Source organism: Amblyomma maculatum, chromosome 7 (assembly GCF_055883805.1).
Source record: "Amblyomma maculatum isolate TAMU_Amacu chromosome 7, ASM5588380v1, whole genome shotgun sequence".
Classification (NCBI taxonomy): domain Eukaryota; kingdom Metazoa; phylum Arthropoda; class Arachnida; order Ixodida; family Ixodidae; genus Amblyomma; species Amblyomma maculatum.
The window spans coordinates 19,785,606-19,801,610 of NC_139350.1; the positions used below are offsets into that span (position 1 = coordinate 19,785,606).

A 16,005-nucleotide genomic window follows, 5' to 3' on the forward strand; every position below is an offset into this window, starting at 1 on the left:
CAACAAGCCGACGTCGTCCACGTTGTACGTATGAAGCCATACAAGTCGGACTGACCTAGGCCCCCTACTTCCTTTTGTTCTCATTGGGACGATGCTTCCTGAAAAGGGGAGAAAATACCGCATAGAAGATGATGCCCAAGATGACTGGGACCACAAGCGCGAGCATGGAAGAGAAGGCAGCATAAATGCTAGACTCGTGGTGGTTGACTATTAAAACTATCCTATCTTTAGGCCCTCCTTGGCGTTCTATCGAGACGTGACAATATATAGAAGTAGACGCAGTACAGAAGGCATCAGCGGCGATTAAAAATGGTTCACAGCATAGAAAAGGTGCAGTATCTATTACAATTATAGTTAATCACAAACGGTTCCCGCGGTCAATACCTAAGCAGCGCGGCGTGTAAGGCTTCCGCTCTGAAGCACTTTAGTGAGCCAAAGTGCCCTCTATTTTTTCGTTATTTTTATGATTAGCACTAAGAGGGTAACCGCTTTGGACCGCTCATGATCCTCAGTTGAACACCAATTGGTGGTGCGCTCAAATTTATATATTCATATAAAAAGGTCGTCACGCTCAAATCGTGAACCAATGGATGGTGGAAGAGAGGCCGTAGTGGTATCTGACGATTGGTTGAGTTCGAAAGCGTAAAATTGCAATTCTAATTCTACTCTTATTTTGATCGGAGATTCGCACCTTCGACCTTTGGTGGTCTAAAATAGTCAAATTTAGCGTTTTCAGGGGGTTGCGCGTCTAGTGAATCACAGGTCACAGACACATGTGGCTGGTTTGCCTCGGCGAGATCTAGGTAAAATGAGACTACGATGGATGTCAGCTTACGCTCTTGCATTTCAATGCCTATCGGCGTGACTGCACACAAATTGTAGGTGAGAGTAGGCCTCAAGCAGCCTTGGATTCCATGCCTCGACGCTTCCAATGTTCACTGCGGTGCAACTACTATGAGCCAAGATCACCCCTCCCCACCCCCCCCCCCCCAAAAAAAAAAAAAGATACAATGATTAAGGCTACAGAAGCCCATGCGTTTTTGAGTGCACACACTGATTGAAGAAAATTGCCTTGTACTACTATGCGACTGCAAGTACCTAAGAACTAAAAATTTATTACCGCAAATATTCTAGCTATGAAAAAACGTAAGTGGACACCTCAGCTCTGCTTTAAGACAGATACACTATCTTAGGACACTTAAAAACGTGTTTGCCCACACAAGGATTTTGTTTATATTTTCTACTACAAAACTTTATACAGCTATACTTAGTATCAGCAAATATTGCTCTTCCAATCTGAGCAGTTTAATGCTTTTGAACGCATCTTCAAATGTGTAGTTAATCAATTCAATAATCTGAATTTTTTTACACACAATCAATCATTCGCATTCTGCCAATTTAAAACACGCCTGTTTTATTTGTTTATTTCATCCATGAATTGCAATGATTTTATTAAGTAGTCGATGCCTATCACATGTAAAGGGCTTATGTAAAGGGGAAGGTAACCTCTCGAGGAAGCGACATGATTAATAATAATAATAATTGGTTCACAGGAATTAGGTAAAGGCGCAGTATCTGTCACACTTGATTGTGTGGACACCTGGACCGAGCCATGAGGGAAGCGAGGATGGTTGGAGGTAAAGTGAAAAGAGAGAGAGGAGCCGTAGTGGAGGGCTACGAAGTAATTTCGACCACCTGGCGATCTTTAACGTGCGCTGACGATGCGAGCCGAGGTGTTGCAGGGTGGCTGTTCCTGGCCCTACGAGGTTATGACTGGTAGATCAACGGCGCTTGCAGGGGCAGCTTGCTACCGAATTTTTATCTGTCGTAGGCCGTCATTGCACCCGCCACCACCTAAGTAGTGGACGGGGGCTGTTCCCGGCGCACGTCTTTCTCTCCCTATTCTTTTTTTTTATTCTCTAATTTCTTCCGTCCGCAGGAACCAGCACAGGTGGCTCAGCTAAAGAGCCATTAGCAGGGCAGTGCATTTTCTTTTCCTTCTTCCTACAGCCACAACAAGCACTGACATCGCACAGCGCACGCACGCATCTTTCACCTCCATCAAGACGCAGCCACCATGGTCGGGATCGAACCCGGGTACTCCGGCACAGTAGTCGGGTGTCTTACCCCTGCTCACCCCTGCTAGTCACTTGATTACTCGCAATATATGTTTTTGAATAGACTCATCCACTTGTTTAGTCATTTCCTTTCGCGGTGCACACGCCCATTCTCACTTATTCTTCTTTTAGTAAACTCCTTAAATAACTATTCGCATCTGACGTTGTTTTAGACGACAAAGGAATAATTTTTTTCTCAGTGCATTATACGGGAGTGCGATGATGCCAATTCGGACCTATGTTCAACGCCATACCTCAAAGGTAAGACATTAAGAAAAGCGCTTCTGATTAGGCAACGACGGGGGCCATTTATTTGTAATCTGTGTTCCCTATATCGTTTGACGCGAGTAGCCAGTCTTTATGCGCTCTATAAACAAGCTGCCCAGGCTAACAAATTTCTGCTCGTAATGCGACCTGCGCAGCGCAGTAGTAATCGTGGCACCCACTGCATTAAGGTTAGAGGGCTCCTATACACTGACATTGTGACTAGTTTGTTTGCATGACAAGATTAGTGCCTCGAAAGAGCATACTGCAAAACACAAGCCAGGGCGTAAAGCAAGAAAAAGTGCTTGTGAACACGCCGACGGCGATCACACTTATTTCACAGCATTAACAAATGAATTTCGCATAACACAAACGCGTTATCCATGGTAATGCGTCGCTTCGAAGCCAAAGCGGTCGTAATGTAGTTATAATTATACTGCAGCCATGTACAGTGCAACGGCAGCACGGAAAAGCTGCGTGTGTGCTGACCACTCCCGGCTTTCGCGCCGCGTGTAGCAGACGACGCGCTCGCCAAAGAGCAAGAGTTGACTGCAGCGCCGCGAGCTGTTGCGACAACCAATTGGGACACACTCCTCCGCTGGGGGGTATGGGAAGCTGAGAAACTGAGTTTATTCTAGTAACGTTGTCTGAGGCGTACGCCTATGTCGGAAGCATTGGGTTACTCGCAGCTCAAAGATCAGTTGGCAGCTTCTAGCAGACGCCGGTAGTTGACTCCAGACGCGACTCACTAGACTCCTGCGACAGACTACTGACGGAGCAGTGTGGACGCGCATCCTCTGGATTTTCGGCAAACCAAAGTAGCAGATCTCGAGATGCATCTGCAGCAGAACCCGGCTTTTTAACTAGCTCAAGATCAGATAATCAGACGCAAGATCAGATGAGCATGGTGCCCCACGCCGCGAATCCAGAGACGCTCTTCATAATTCCGCTGGTCTAACGTCAGGATTATAACTGGATTCCACGAGTGGCAGATACTGCGCCTCTCCTTGCCAGTAAACGTACTAAAGAACGTCGCTGGACTCTGATGCATCAAATGAAATGCTGGTAGTGTTCGACAAGAGGCACGCGATGTACTGTCAAAACAATTCATGACGCCACCAGGCGATTTACGCACATGCGAAGCTGACCAGAGGCACACGATGTACTGTCAAAACAATTCATGACGCCACCAGGCGACTTACGCACATGCGAAGCTGACCCAATCGGGCTGCCGATCCAGGCGTCCGTGAGACGCAATTCATTTGCCGCTTCCTCGAACGCCGCCCCACGCAGCAAGCATAAGCAGACCCAGATGTGTAGGAGGCGTTAGATTCTAGCAGGTAGCCCTTCGCTGGTTGCGGCCTCCTCCGCCTGATGGTTGGTGCGTAGCTGGATCGCAGGGTACACGCTTGGCAGCGGGGTATCCCAGGCTTCTCTACTTTTTATAATTTGTTCTATCCCTGGGGTTTGTGGGCCTTCCCAAATAATGTGGTCGAGGGTCCATCTTGCCCCACAGTGTTTACACTGGCCATTGTTCCTAAAGGCTGAACTCCATGAGCCCCCGAAGCGCGCGTCCTGCGCGCTTGGATGCGTGTGCGCCGGCCAGAGGAAGTCGTCTGCGCATGCGCAACGCGCCGTTCACAGCCGAGCGCGTTCTCGACGCTCGGATCCAACAGTGCCAGATATCCGGCGCGCGAGCTTCTCGCGGCAGCGCGCCTCTTGATTCCGGCGTGCAAGCATCGATCAATCAGCGGGCGAACTGCGTCTGTTTCTTCCGGAGCTGGTCTGGCGGGCCTTTCAAGCATGTTTTGAGCAAAATGGCGGATCTCCACCTCAGTGGAAGCTCGGCGTCCTGCACTGGCAGCCAAATAAATAAAGTCAACAACGAGCTGCTCAGCGCCGCCTTCGAACAATAGTAACCACTATAGTTTGCGAGCCACGCGCTTCATAAGAACGTGCTGATGAATATGATCGAAAAACACGACAGGTTTTGTCGCACGACTGTCGCACGACAGATTTTTTTTGTCTTGCGATAAAGTCACCTGTCTTGTTGTTCGTCGCATGGCAGAGACTGTGTCGTCGGTTTGTGTCTTGCGACAGAGGCACCTGTCGTGGGGTCTGTCTTGCGACCGAGGTGTCTGTCGCAGGTTTGTCTTGCGACAGACTCCTCAACGCGCCGCTGTCTTGCGACAGAGGCACCTGTCGCGGTTTCTGTCGCGGGCGAACCTGCCCCTCGCGGGATCTGTCGCGGGCCTGTATTATGAGACTTTTTCGTAGATGTGTCGCATATTTTTAATTCGATATGTGTCTTTTTGTGGGGCGATTGGGAGGCGCAGTTTTGATAATTGGTAGCTGGCAATCAGCGCGATCGACTAGATGATAACGCGATCGAATATGCTGCAATTTACGTACATACAGGGTGTTTCATCTAAGATTTTACCTATTTTTTAAAAATAAAAAATTAAGTTTTATTGTAGGTTCTTCTTTTAGCTGTTGTATTAAGAGTAGAGAAAAATCAGGAGCCTTAAAGGGTACTAATTAGCTTAATAGTTAACTAAGATTACCTAATTAACTTTTTATTTATACCAGCTAGGAGCTGCTTTCAAATTGGAACAGTGAGCTACCAGTGTGAGAATGCCAAACAGTATTTTAAACGACAAGAAACGCGCATTTCTTAAGGACTGCAGCGCTGGCAGTTCTGGCCGCTTTCGACGCACGAAAACGAAACCTAGCGGTCGAGGCGCGCAATTATGCACGCCCATGAGTGACACAGCCGTGACGTCACCGAGAGAAACCAGCCGTCTCGAGGCGGCCGCTGCCGCCCGCGAAACACGCGCCTGGAGCTGCGTCATGGTCTGGTAGGATCTTGAGATATCATTGCGGGCGAAGCTTGTCATGGTGCGGGCGTAGCGCTGATGGTATGGGCAAATCAGCCCTCCCTCTTGACTACAAGCTTTGGCTCCCAGAGGGTGAAATAAAGAGAAAAGCAGTACATGCACAGATATCGCACTACTGGATGTGATAACGCAGCGCCAGACGAGTATTTCACGAGCAGCAGCAGCCGCCTTCAGACGGCTTGATTCGCCCGGCGACGTCACGACTGCGTCACTCGTGGGCGCGTACAATTCCGCGCTTCGTCTGCTAGGTTTCGTTTTCGTGCGTCGAAAGTGGCCAGAATTGCCAGTGCTGCAGTCCTTAAGAAATGCACGTTTCTTGTCGTTTAAAATACCATTTGGCATTCTCACACCGGTAGCTCACTGTTGCAATTTGAAAGTAGCTTCTAGCTGGTATAAAGAAAAAGTTAATTAGTTAATCTTAGTTAAATATTAAGCTAATTAGTACGCTTTAGTGCTCCTGATTTTTCTCTACTCTTAATACAACAGCTAAAAGAAGAATCGACAATAAAACTTAATTTTTGCTATTTTTAAAAAATCGGTAAAATCTTAGATGAAACACCCTGTATATATACGCGCGCGCCGAGTCTGGCATGCGCTTGCTGCTAGCTGCGTTTCGTGCAATCACGCATGAACGAATAGAGCGCTTGCGCACTTTGTAGATATGCTTGGCGACCTGCGCGGGGCTCCGCTGTATATACGTATATACGTACGTATACGAGGGTGGCCAAAAAAGCGCGCCGGCTTGAACTGGGGGATAAAAGGGGGGCGCAGCCGGTTACGAAGCCGACGCCACGCGCGACGCGCAACCCAGGAACGGCCGGAAGAGCAGCGCTCTAAAACATATGCCCGGCGCGGAGGACGTGGCTGCACGCATGCACTCGATCGATCCGGGACTATATGTATGGTTGTAAGTACGCGTACCATGTCGCCCGGAAGCGGTGTTGGCAAGATATGGTGCGCGCCTCTACGCATATGCGCGCTGAAACATTTCGCGTATATGCGCTGCCATGAATTGCAACTCGGTCATGTTCCGGGGCGCGTCCCGGTTTGGAAGGGCGAGACAATCCATATGGGCCCCCACAGAAGAAAACCGAGACCCCATAAATTACCTTGATATATCGGAATAAATGCAACATGCAGTTGACGCTGCAAAATCGTCTCCCATTTATATACGCAATCGATCGATGCGCTTGCTGCAAAGGTTGCAGTTGATGCATTTGAGTGGCGTTATAATTAGTCGGTTTAGTGAACAATATATTCATAGCACGCAAATGTTTAACCGCGTTCTTTTTATATGACACGTACGTACTATACCAGGAAGATATCTCTTCTGGTGTAGTGACGGGTAGATGTGTTTGCAAAGTCATTAAGCAATGGACGTTCGCTCGCTATGGCGGTTGTATTCGAGTGTTCTCGGTCTTGTTGTGCACTTGAGCACAGTAAATCCTGTTCAAGTATGGAACTCGGTGTTTGTCCCCGCTGTCCCGAACCCGCTTCAATGGTGACATCTCACACGACGGATTGGGGGCCACGTACAGCTCTGTCTGTTAGGGCTGGCACGCTGGGGCTAGAAGGTGACTAGCGCCTAGCCCCAACATACATGCGACCACATCTATTTAGTCAGATGAGCAAGCATGCATGCTCATATCTGAGTTATGAAGCACAACACCCTGGCAATGTATAGTGCAGTGGGAGAGCCTGAAAAGCAGCACTCACTCCCACATAAGTATACAGTCAACCTTAGCAGAACAACATACAACAGCAATTTTAGCATGCATGAGGCATATATAGAGCCTTTGACAAGTCATAATATCTGATACTAGTGAACCAATTCAAAGGTCATGTGCATTAAGTTAATGTTTCACCTTTTCAACCTATCTGTGTATATGCAGTATTTCTTTGACAGAAAAACTGAGACCTGGTGCATGCATGCAAATTACTGTGCCTGCAAATCATTCATTACTTTGTGAATGAACATTGTATGCCACTGTATGACTACAATGGGACATTATGATATGCAAAACACTGCAGAAGTCAAGCGACATGCTCTGATTCTATGGCGTCAAACAGGGTGAAGTATTCCTATTAAAATATGCCAACAACAACTGTCATCACAAGAAATTGTGCACTTAATATGAAATAGATTTTCAGACAGTCATACATCTATATGAATCACAATTAGTACAAACGTGTGCAAGAGATTAGCTCACAAACATTTGAAACAATTTTCGTACAAAATAGCAATAGACACATTCACATGTATACCTGCTGTAATTGGTTTCACAAAAGGTAAACAATAATGAGCAATAAGCATAACAGAGTACCAGGTGCCTGAGATAACACTACTCACTACTGCTACAGACACTTGCAGTCTCATATCTATCTGGCCTGCAGCATTGTATATATTGACATCCAATGTCATCCACCTAGTACATTTTTTCCGAGGTGGCAGTGTACAGTTTGGCCCAAGAAAAGGAAAACGTCACCGACTTAAATTGCCACCTCCCTGAATATAGCACAGTCCTAGCTTCATTTAGAAGGATGGGTAACAATGCACGCCCTATGCAAGAGACGTGGAATTTGTGGACAAGAGGATAAAGTACAGTCAGGTGTCAGAATTTGTCCAACTTACCACTTTAACCACGAGAACGCCAGACGTTCTTGGCAAAGGCTTGCCATCGAAGGTTATGACTGAGGAAAGCCAATGAGGATCATTGTAAACAACTTCTATGTTGCTGAGTCAACTGCGATGACTTGAGGTAATATTCATGTGGTATGAGAGGGGCAATTCATTTCCATTACCACTCCATGGAACCATCTGCTTCGATAAAGACGTGACTGAGCAATGGCTCACCGACAACAATAGGAGAGGAGCAGTAGCCTTCTCCGTTTCCTTACGGAAAATAATTTACACGTGTTTTTGCAATACGCCTTATGGCAAGCTTGAGTAACAATAAAAAAAAAGTTGAAGAACCCAGAGGAGCATGAAATACTTTTTTTTCAGATAAAAAAGTTGCTCCCAACCTGGGCCAAAAAACTAACAAGAGTAAGAACAGGCAGCATTACAAAGGCCTTGGTGAGGTGCCTATACTGATGCACACAAAATTTATTTCATCGTTATAATGTCAGCAATCATTATAATGCTATAATGTTAGCTCTTTTGAAGAACTGTGAATTAATTTCGGCTGTATATGTTGAGGTGCTTGGCACAGTACAGTCATAGAGCCTATATATAAGGTGTGCTGAAAGGAAGAACTCAAGTCTTTCAACCAGGTTTTACTCCTACCCACAACACCTGCGTCTAACAGCAGTGCACGGCACACTCGCTGCTAGCGTATGCCCCATGTCAGTCTGAACATTTGACTTCTTAGCTCTGCAGATATAAACCCGTGGGGCTGCTATGTATGCTGCGTCACTGCATCACTGTACCAACAAACAGACACATAACACAAATGTCTCACTGAAGGTCAGCACTGCTGCATCAATGACCACATATCTAAACACAACTTAATCCAAGAATGCAACAGTTTTTGAGACTGTATTAAATTTGTATAGTCCACTGAGAGCAATTTCAATAAAAAACTCCTGAGATAAACATTAACAGGTACACTTCCCAAAATTTGATGGAAATACATCAATTTTTTCCTGGGATAGAGTTGCTTTCATTAAAACATAGAAGCGCAAAAAGTACTCGAATGTACACAGGGAACAGGATGAGCACTTCTTTAAGTGGAGAGCATCATTTCCTCAAATACTTCACCCGTCTAGTATGTCATAACAAAAGACTTAGCAAAGCAGTTTACTTCAAGTTTTTCCTCAAACCTGAAAGAGCTGTCCACGTGTCTAGAACTCGCCAGTACTATCCGAGCTGACGTTCTAAGGAAGTGTTCAAATTTCATAACGAGTGCTCTGCAGCTTCCCTAAATGAATATGATAGTAATATGCTGCTGAGACACGAGCATTTTCAAGATGATGCAAAAGGAAACTATTAAAATTATTCCATACCTCTCAAGGAGAAGCTCTGAGTCACTTTAGAACGTGAAACTTCAAGAGCAAACAAGCCTTTTACAGCAGATAATCAGATGTGAATGAAGTTTCTGCAAGCCTAGCTTCAATCAATCTTATAATTGTTTGGTATGTCACAGATATATGACGCCTCTCCAATGTCAAGCAAAATGCATTGTGAAGCAACATCTTCAAGCGAGTAAAGGACATGTTGCGACCTGGAGGTGGAAGTTTGCTGCTATGTATGTAAGTGATATTTCTGAATGGACGCTCAGAAATAACCAATTTCTGGCAGACAAGAGCAACTTTTTGGACATTCACAATGAATGTACAGATGTCATTTACTATGCGGTACTCTCCATCAACAATTTTCCAACAGTACGAACAAGTTTTCAGTGCCCGACTATACCGAGTGCTGTAAATATGAAAACCTTTAGCTTCGGCTCGACAATAACATGTAATGCTTGGCACCACTCCATACTCTCTTAAAAAAAATTCCTGCTACAGCTTCTTCTAAATGAGCAGGCCTCAGAGGGGCTCCCAATACATGCGGATTAGTTATTTCTCTGACATGAAAGTTGATAATTTGATTCCGTCTTTGAGCTAAAGATGAAGAAAGCTCAACCAGCCTGGTAGAAGTTTTGAGCCAAGATTTCATTACACAGCGCTCTGCTATTTGTAGCGGGACACCCTGTGCAGCTGTCACAAGTTTCAGAAGTTGACCATTTTCATTTTCAAATGGGAATGTAGATGTACCCCACAAAGGGCCCAACATCTCCACACTCTTTGCCAGATGTAAAAGCTGGTGCACATTAAATGTAGCACTGCTTTCTCCATACAGTGAACAAATTCTGTTTACAAAGCCTGACAGAAGCTGGTCCGCTTCCTGAAGGTCAGCAACGCTTACAGAAGTCTGAAGAAGAAAAATGCCTTGACAAAGCAGAGAAAAATGGGTGACATATCTTGAAGGAATCAAACCCGATAAACATGGTAGAGAATAGTACAAAAGCCAGAATAGCCATTCAGTGGCTTTCCAGTTCTTGCGTTCTGAGACTGGCCGTGGCAGGCGACAAAATTATATTGGTGGCCTTAATAACTTAATGCGCCTTTCCAGTTTACGGAAGTTCCGCCCAATGTGGAAAGCCTTCCCTACAGCACTGAGCCATAGCTTAGTTACCTGCTGCGTAACGCCCTAAAGCACACAATGCATAAGGTCTGGTGTCAAGCACCACACAAGATTGAAGCCTTGCAACTGATTGAGTGACGAAGGCTCTATGACCCCATGAACTGGCAAGTCTTGCTTGTAGGCAGCCCGCATATCCTGCAGCATACCGCTGTGTGTGCGCAGAGCTGCTGGCCTTTCTCCAGGAATGTGCCGCAGGGTTCCTGAGATAAAAATGAAAAATACCAATATTCAGCACTAGAAGATGCTGAAACTACAGCAGACGCGATACATCAGAAGCGAGCTATAGCTTTTAGGAAAGTCTTTAGTTTACTTCTAACCAGAACCACATCTGGTTCGAGCTAGCCCAAGTCATATTCTATATATTTCACGATACCAATGCACAATTAAATTCAAGAGAAGAATTTCATCATCATCATCATTATAATCAGCCTGATTATACCCACTGCAGGGCGAAGGCCTCTCCCATATTTCTCCACTTAACCCGGTTCTGTGCTAGCTGCATCCACTTGACCCCTGTGAACTTCTTAATCTCATCCGCCCACCTAACTTTCTGCCGCCCCCTGCTACGCTTTCCTTCTCTTGGAATCCAGTTTGTTACCCTCAGCGACCATCGGTTATCCTCTCTTCGCACTACATGTCCTGCCCATGTCCATTTCTCCTTCTTAATTTCCACTAGAATGCCTCCTTCTCCTTCTTAATTTCCACTCTGCACGCTTTCTATCTCTTAATGTTACCCCTGCCATTTTTCGTTGCATAGCCCTCTGGGTTGTACACAACTTAAGTAGAACTCTCTTGGTTAGCCTCCACGTTTCAGCCCCATAGGTCAGTACAGGCAAGATGCAACTGTTGTATACTTTCCTCTTGAGCGATACCGGTAAGCTGCTAGTCATAATCTGCGAGTGCTTGCCAAATGCGCTCCATCCCAATCTTATTCTTCTTATTTCCTTTTCATGGTCCGGATCTGCGTTTACTACCTGTCCTAAGTAAACATATTCGCCTACTACTTCCAGTATTTCGCTACTTAATGTAAACTGCTTTTCCTTCCCGAGGCTGTTGAACATCACCTTAAAGAGAAGCATTTAGAGCAGTTAAACAGTGAGTGATGTGTAGGCATACAGAGGGACATTAGGAAGAGTAAAATTGGCTGCTGTCAATCTGCAATACCATGCTTTATATGCTTGCGGCAGCTGAGATCTGTTCAAATAAAATGTCTAGATAGTGAATATGAGTGCAATTACTGCAACAACCAATTCAGGGATTACAAATAAACTTTTATATACCTGGGTGCATTTAAATATACTTATACTGCCCCCTATTCTTCATACACAGAATGAGCTTACTGCATCAACAGGCACTGCAAAACAATGACCATACTGCATTCCAAACATATTTAACACAAAAGGCTAAGGCAGTATATGCCTGTTTAAAACAGTGTTGAAAATGTTCAATAATTGCAATGTTTGCTTGCAACGGGACACCTATAACAGTGACGCAAAGCTGCATTTTCATAATATATGGACAAACAGTCGAGAAAACAATATATACTGCTCTCTCTGTACATTGTAAGACTGCTCATTGTAGCATGATTAGAAATTTACCAAGTTTCTGACAAATAAATCTAATTTTCCATAGGATTACTTTTTTTGGGGGAAAAGCACATGCTGATTATTGAAATTTGTTTTTCATTACAAACTTTTAATATAGCTAACTTACGTTCGACAACAGTTTCTTCCGCGAGGCAACAGGAGCTACCGAAATAGCCATTAAACTGCTTCATGTTCAGCAACGCAGCTCTTGCTGGTGAGTCCACTGAACGCACGTCACAAACACCTTTGAAAGCACAGTTTCTTCGCCATGCCGCCACGCTATGACCCGATGTTGTTGAAAGCATCCACAAATGTTTTCATGAACAAGTGCTGAGGCGGATGCTTCTTTGCGAACCACAGAGCTCCTATGATGACATTTTGAAAACGGACATTGAAAGGCAATTCATTAATAAGGAGTTTAATTGGCCACGCACTCGATTTGCTACATCTGAATACCGGTGAGCCGTCGGTGTTTATAGTGACTGTAAGGTCACACCACTTGGCATTCATGAGATGTCTGATACTTCGGTATAGGCGGCCATCAATAATATCAGAGTGTGTACCGTGTACAGCAGCAGTAGCTTCCTTCAGCCTTGCATACAATGCTTGCGAGCAGCCTGAAATGATGCTGTGCAGTTGATCTTTCAAATTGAAAATCAGGAAAAAGCACCCTTTCGCCATTAAAGATCGCACGGTTGGTGTAACTGGGCAGTTGTCGCACGTGAAGGTGTGTGACGTTTTCTTCCTGTCCTTGGAGCCGAAATATTTAAAGCAAATTTCACAGAAATAGTGGACTTGAGGAGAATTCATCTTGCCTTTCCATAACTTCCTGAAGAGATACTTCGTATCTGGCACAACATCGGCTCCACAAAGAGTGTTAATCAACTTGAGAAGACCCTCAACCTGCGACCACGAAATGCCCGCATAAACGACGTACGAGACAATGAGCAAAATGGCCTGGGCTTTGTTGATGTTATTATTGGACAGGGTTTCTCTGGAACAACGCGAGAAGTATTCATTAGCGTCATCGTCTCTTTCTTCATCGTGCACATCGAAAGGTGAGGCGCTGCCAGTAGCGCCGGGACTATCATCATCACTGTACTCGTCTTCAGGTGCGTCAGGCGTTTCATTTTCCGAGCCGAGATGGTAGGAGCCATGGTCAGAGCTACCGCAGACACCGTTCGCCAGCACGCAGTCGTCGGATTCGCTCTCTTGAGACGCTGGTTGAGAACCCCTGAGCTCTTGGTACCGTCGAGTTTGCCTAGGTACTTCACGAGATGCCCCAGGTTCCAGGCACTGGCGGTACCGCTTAGGTTGCGGTGAACTCATAGTGAAGTATGACTGAAATGCGTAAAGCACGCACGAAACACAAGCTTGTCAACAAACACTCCGGTAATGCACACGGCAAACTGAGGCCGGCCGGCTTAGATCTATGCAAGTTTTTCCGACAGGCAGTGTTTCGACAGCGGGGGCCTTCTCCTTTAAAAAAAGATTGTTCTTTATATGAAGGTATGCTCCATTATAATCTTGAGCCAAAAATAACACCTAGATATTCTACCTGTGGAATTGGGTTAGAACGATGGGATGGCAAAATGTGCAAAGGAGCATCCGGAGGAAATACAAGCAGGCCGCATTTAAGGGATATAATAATGCGGTTTAACCAGTTTTCACGCCACTGTAGTAGTCACTGCCGCGTACGGAAAAGACTGCTATGGAGCAGTCGGTCTTGGAGACCATGATGGAGACGGCGCGTTGGAGGCGATTCCCCCGACATCCGCGAAAAAAGTGGCGGCACTACAGTCGCTCACTTCTGAACTCTATTCTTCCCGTAATTATTTCAAAAAAAATAAAAACAAAAACAAAATAGTTTTGTAAGATGGCAAAATTAGTAGACAGACGTTTATTTGGGCGACAAAGCATGTCTGTTTGTGCAAGAAAAGTTGAAAGACAAAAAAAATTATTTTCGATTCGACCGCAGTGCCGCGGCTACTGACGACACCGCCACACCACGGCCGCAGTTGGCGGTCGCTGCGTAGACGCGTAAGTGGCACTATAGTTTTTAGTTTACTGTCCCAGCGGCGACATGGCTCTTTTGTTCCTTTGCGTCTGCCCTCTGCCCACGCTTCTGCCACTGCTTCGCCGGAGTTGTGTTCAGGCTCTTTAGTCTCTGTGTGTCTGGCTTCTGCCCACGCTTCTACCACTGCTCCACGGTAATTGTGTTCACCAACCAGTATGTACGTGGTTGTACGGTACGTCAGGGAAGAAAAGACTTACATAGTTGCACACACAGACGTGCGGAATTTTTTCCCGCATGACATAGATGACTATGAAAGAGGAAAAGTGTACGACGTTTTTTGGGAGGGTGATTCGAGTACCTGCGGAGGATTCCATGAAGCGAAGATAATCCACATGACTGGTAAGTGCAGCCTTTCACAGCGCTTTCTAGCTGTTTTCCTGCGCCCGTAAATTCAAGATGTGCTGCGAACCGCAGATACGAAAGAAGAAATGCGGCAATAGGGGACGAGGCAAGGAAAGGCGCCAGAAAGAGCGACATGTCGCCGAGGAAAAAGGTGCCAGTAGCAATCGTGTGTAATTGCGCAACGCAAAAAAAAGTGATGGGCACTGCTTTCTTATGTGTGATTGAATTCTACGGCTGCAGCTTATCGTGCCAGTTATCGGTGTTTAGGAAGATTTTTTTACGAGCGGCTTTAAAGCTGCCGTCCGCTACTAATAATGGGATTGTTCATTTCTGTAGCGATTATCCTACGACGGATACAAATTACCAGCGCTTTTAGTATTGCTGCTTGCCATTTGAAACACAGTTTCAGACAAAGATGAATTGCTTTTAGTAAGGCTTTGCTTTGGGATAATTAGTGCGTCATGAATGTGGCGCACTGCCCGGTTGCTCGAAGGACACGCAGAGAGATGTAGTAATTTTCCAACGGGCTGTTTTATGACAAATTGCACGAGTTTTTGATTTGTCAAATCAGGTGCATCAAGGAACAGGAATTTGAATGTTGTCCTTTCAGAAGTGGGTCATTCAGCGAAGCATTTTTGTTTATACTTTCTTTATGCAATTCGAAGTTTGCATTTCAAAAACTACACAGAACCTCAGAAAGAGTTTGTGCACTGGGCGTTTGTTCCAGCCAGTAGACTGTCCCTTCAACAGTCCACGTGACTACAATTTCTGTTGTATTTAGCTTGGTAAGCCGACCTTCTCTGAGTGCAGTGGCATTTCGAGTGTAAACGCTTCCTTTTAGCTTGTTCTAGTTACAGTTCTGCAAGTGGTATTTCACTATAACTGGTTCGTTGTTGCCTGCTAAAACACTGAATAAATTGCCTGGTGAAATTAGGGCCACCTAGGTTATCTAGCATTGGTTATTGTGTTACTTGGTTTGCAGTTCTGATTATCTTCTTGCAGGCAAGACTAGAAGAGAAGGCCAGAGGAGCGGCGAGAAAAATGGCCGAGAAGGAGCTGCTGAGCACACTAGGCGCCGGGCCACGGGAAGAGCACTCAGCTGCAGAGTCGAAGGTGGCTCAGTTAGAATTACGTGTAGACAGTCTGAAGGCTGAGGTGGAGAAGTCAAAGGTTCTTATCAGGGACCAAGAAGGGCAGATAACAAAGCGGAGGAGCCTGGTTGAGAACCTCCAAAAGGCACTGTGTGCGAAGGCTCTCGGAAGTGGTATGTAAACAACCATAGTCTCCAACTTCTTACATTCATAAGCTTTCATCACACCTATTCTACAAGACTGATTATTACAAAGTTGAGTAAGATTTGCTGCTAGCCTCGTTAGTGCATTTTCGGGGTAAAGTTAGTTACATAAAAGGGACGCCGCAAGGAAGTGCAGGACACGATGTTACTAGCAGCTAATATCTGGGCAAAAGTGGCAGAAGATTCCATTTCTTCCATTTTGTTCTGTAGAAGCCATCTAAAAGAATTTCCACTTAT

At 45.5% G+C, this 16,005-nt stretch overlaps 1 pseudogene; it reads right to left on the reverse strand.

The window, feature by feature from the left end:
* Positions 1–9,670: 9,670 nt before the first annotated feature.
* Positions 9,671–10,601, reverse strand: LOC146182781 (uncharacterized; annotated as a pseudogene).
* Positions 10,602–16,005: the final 5,404 nt, after the last annotated feature.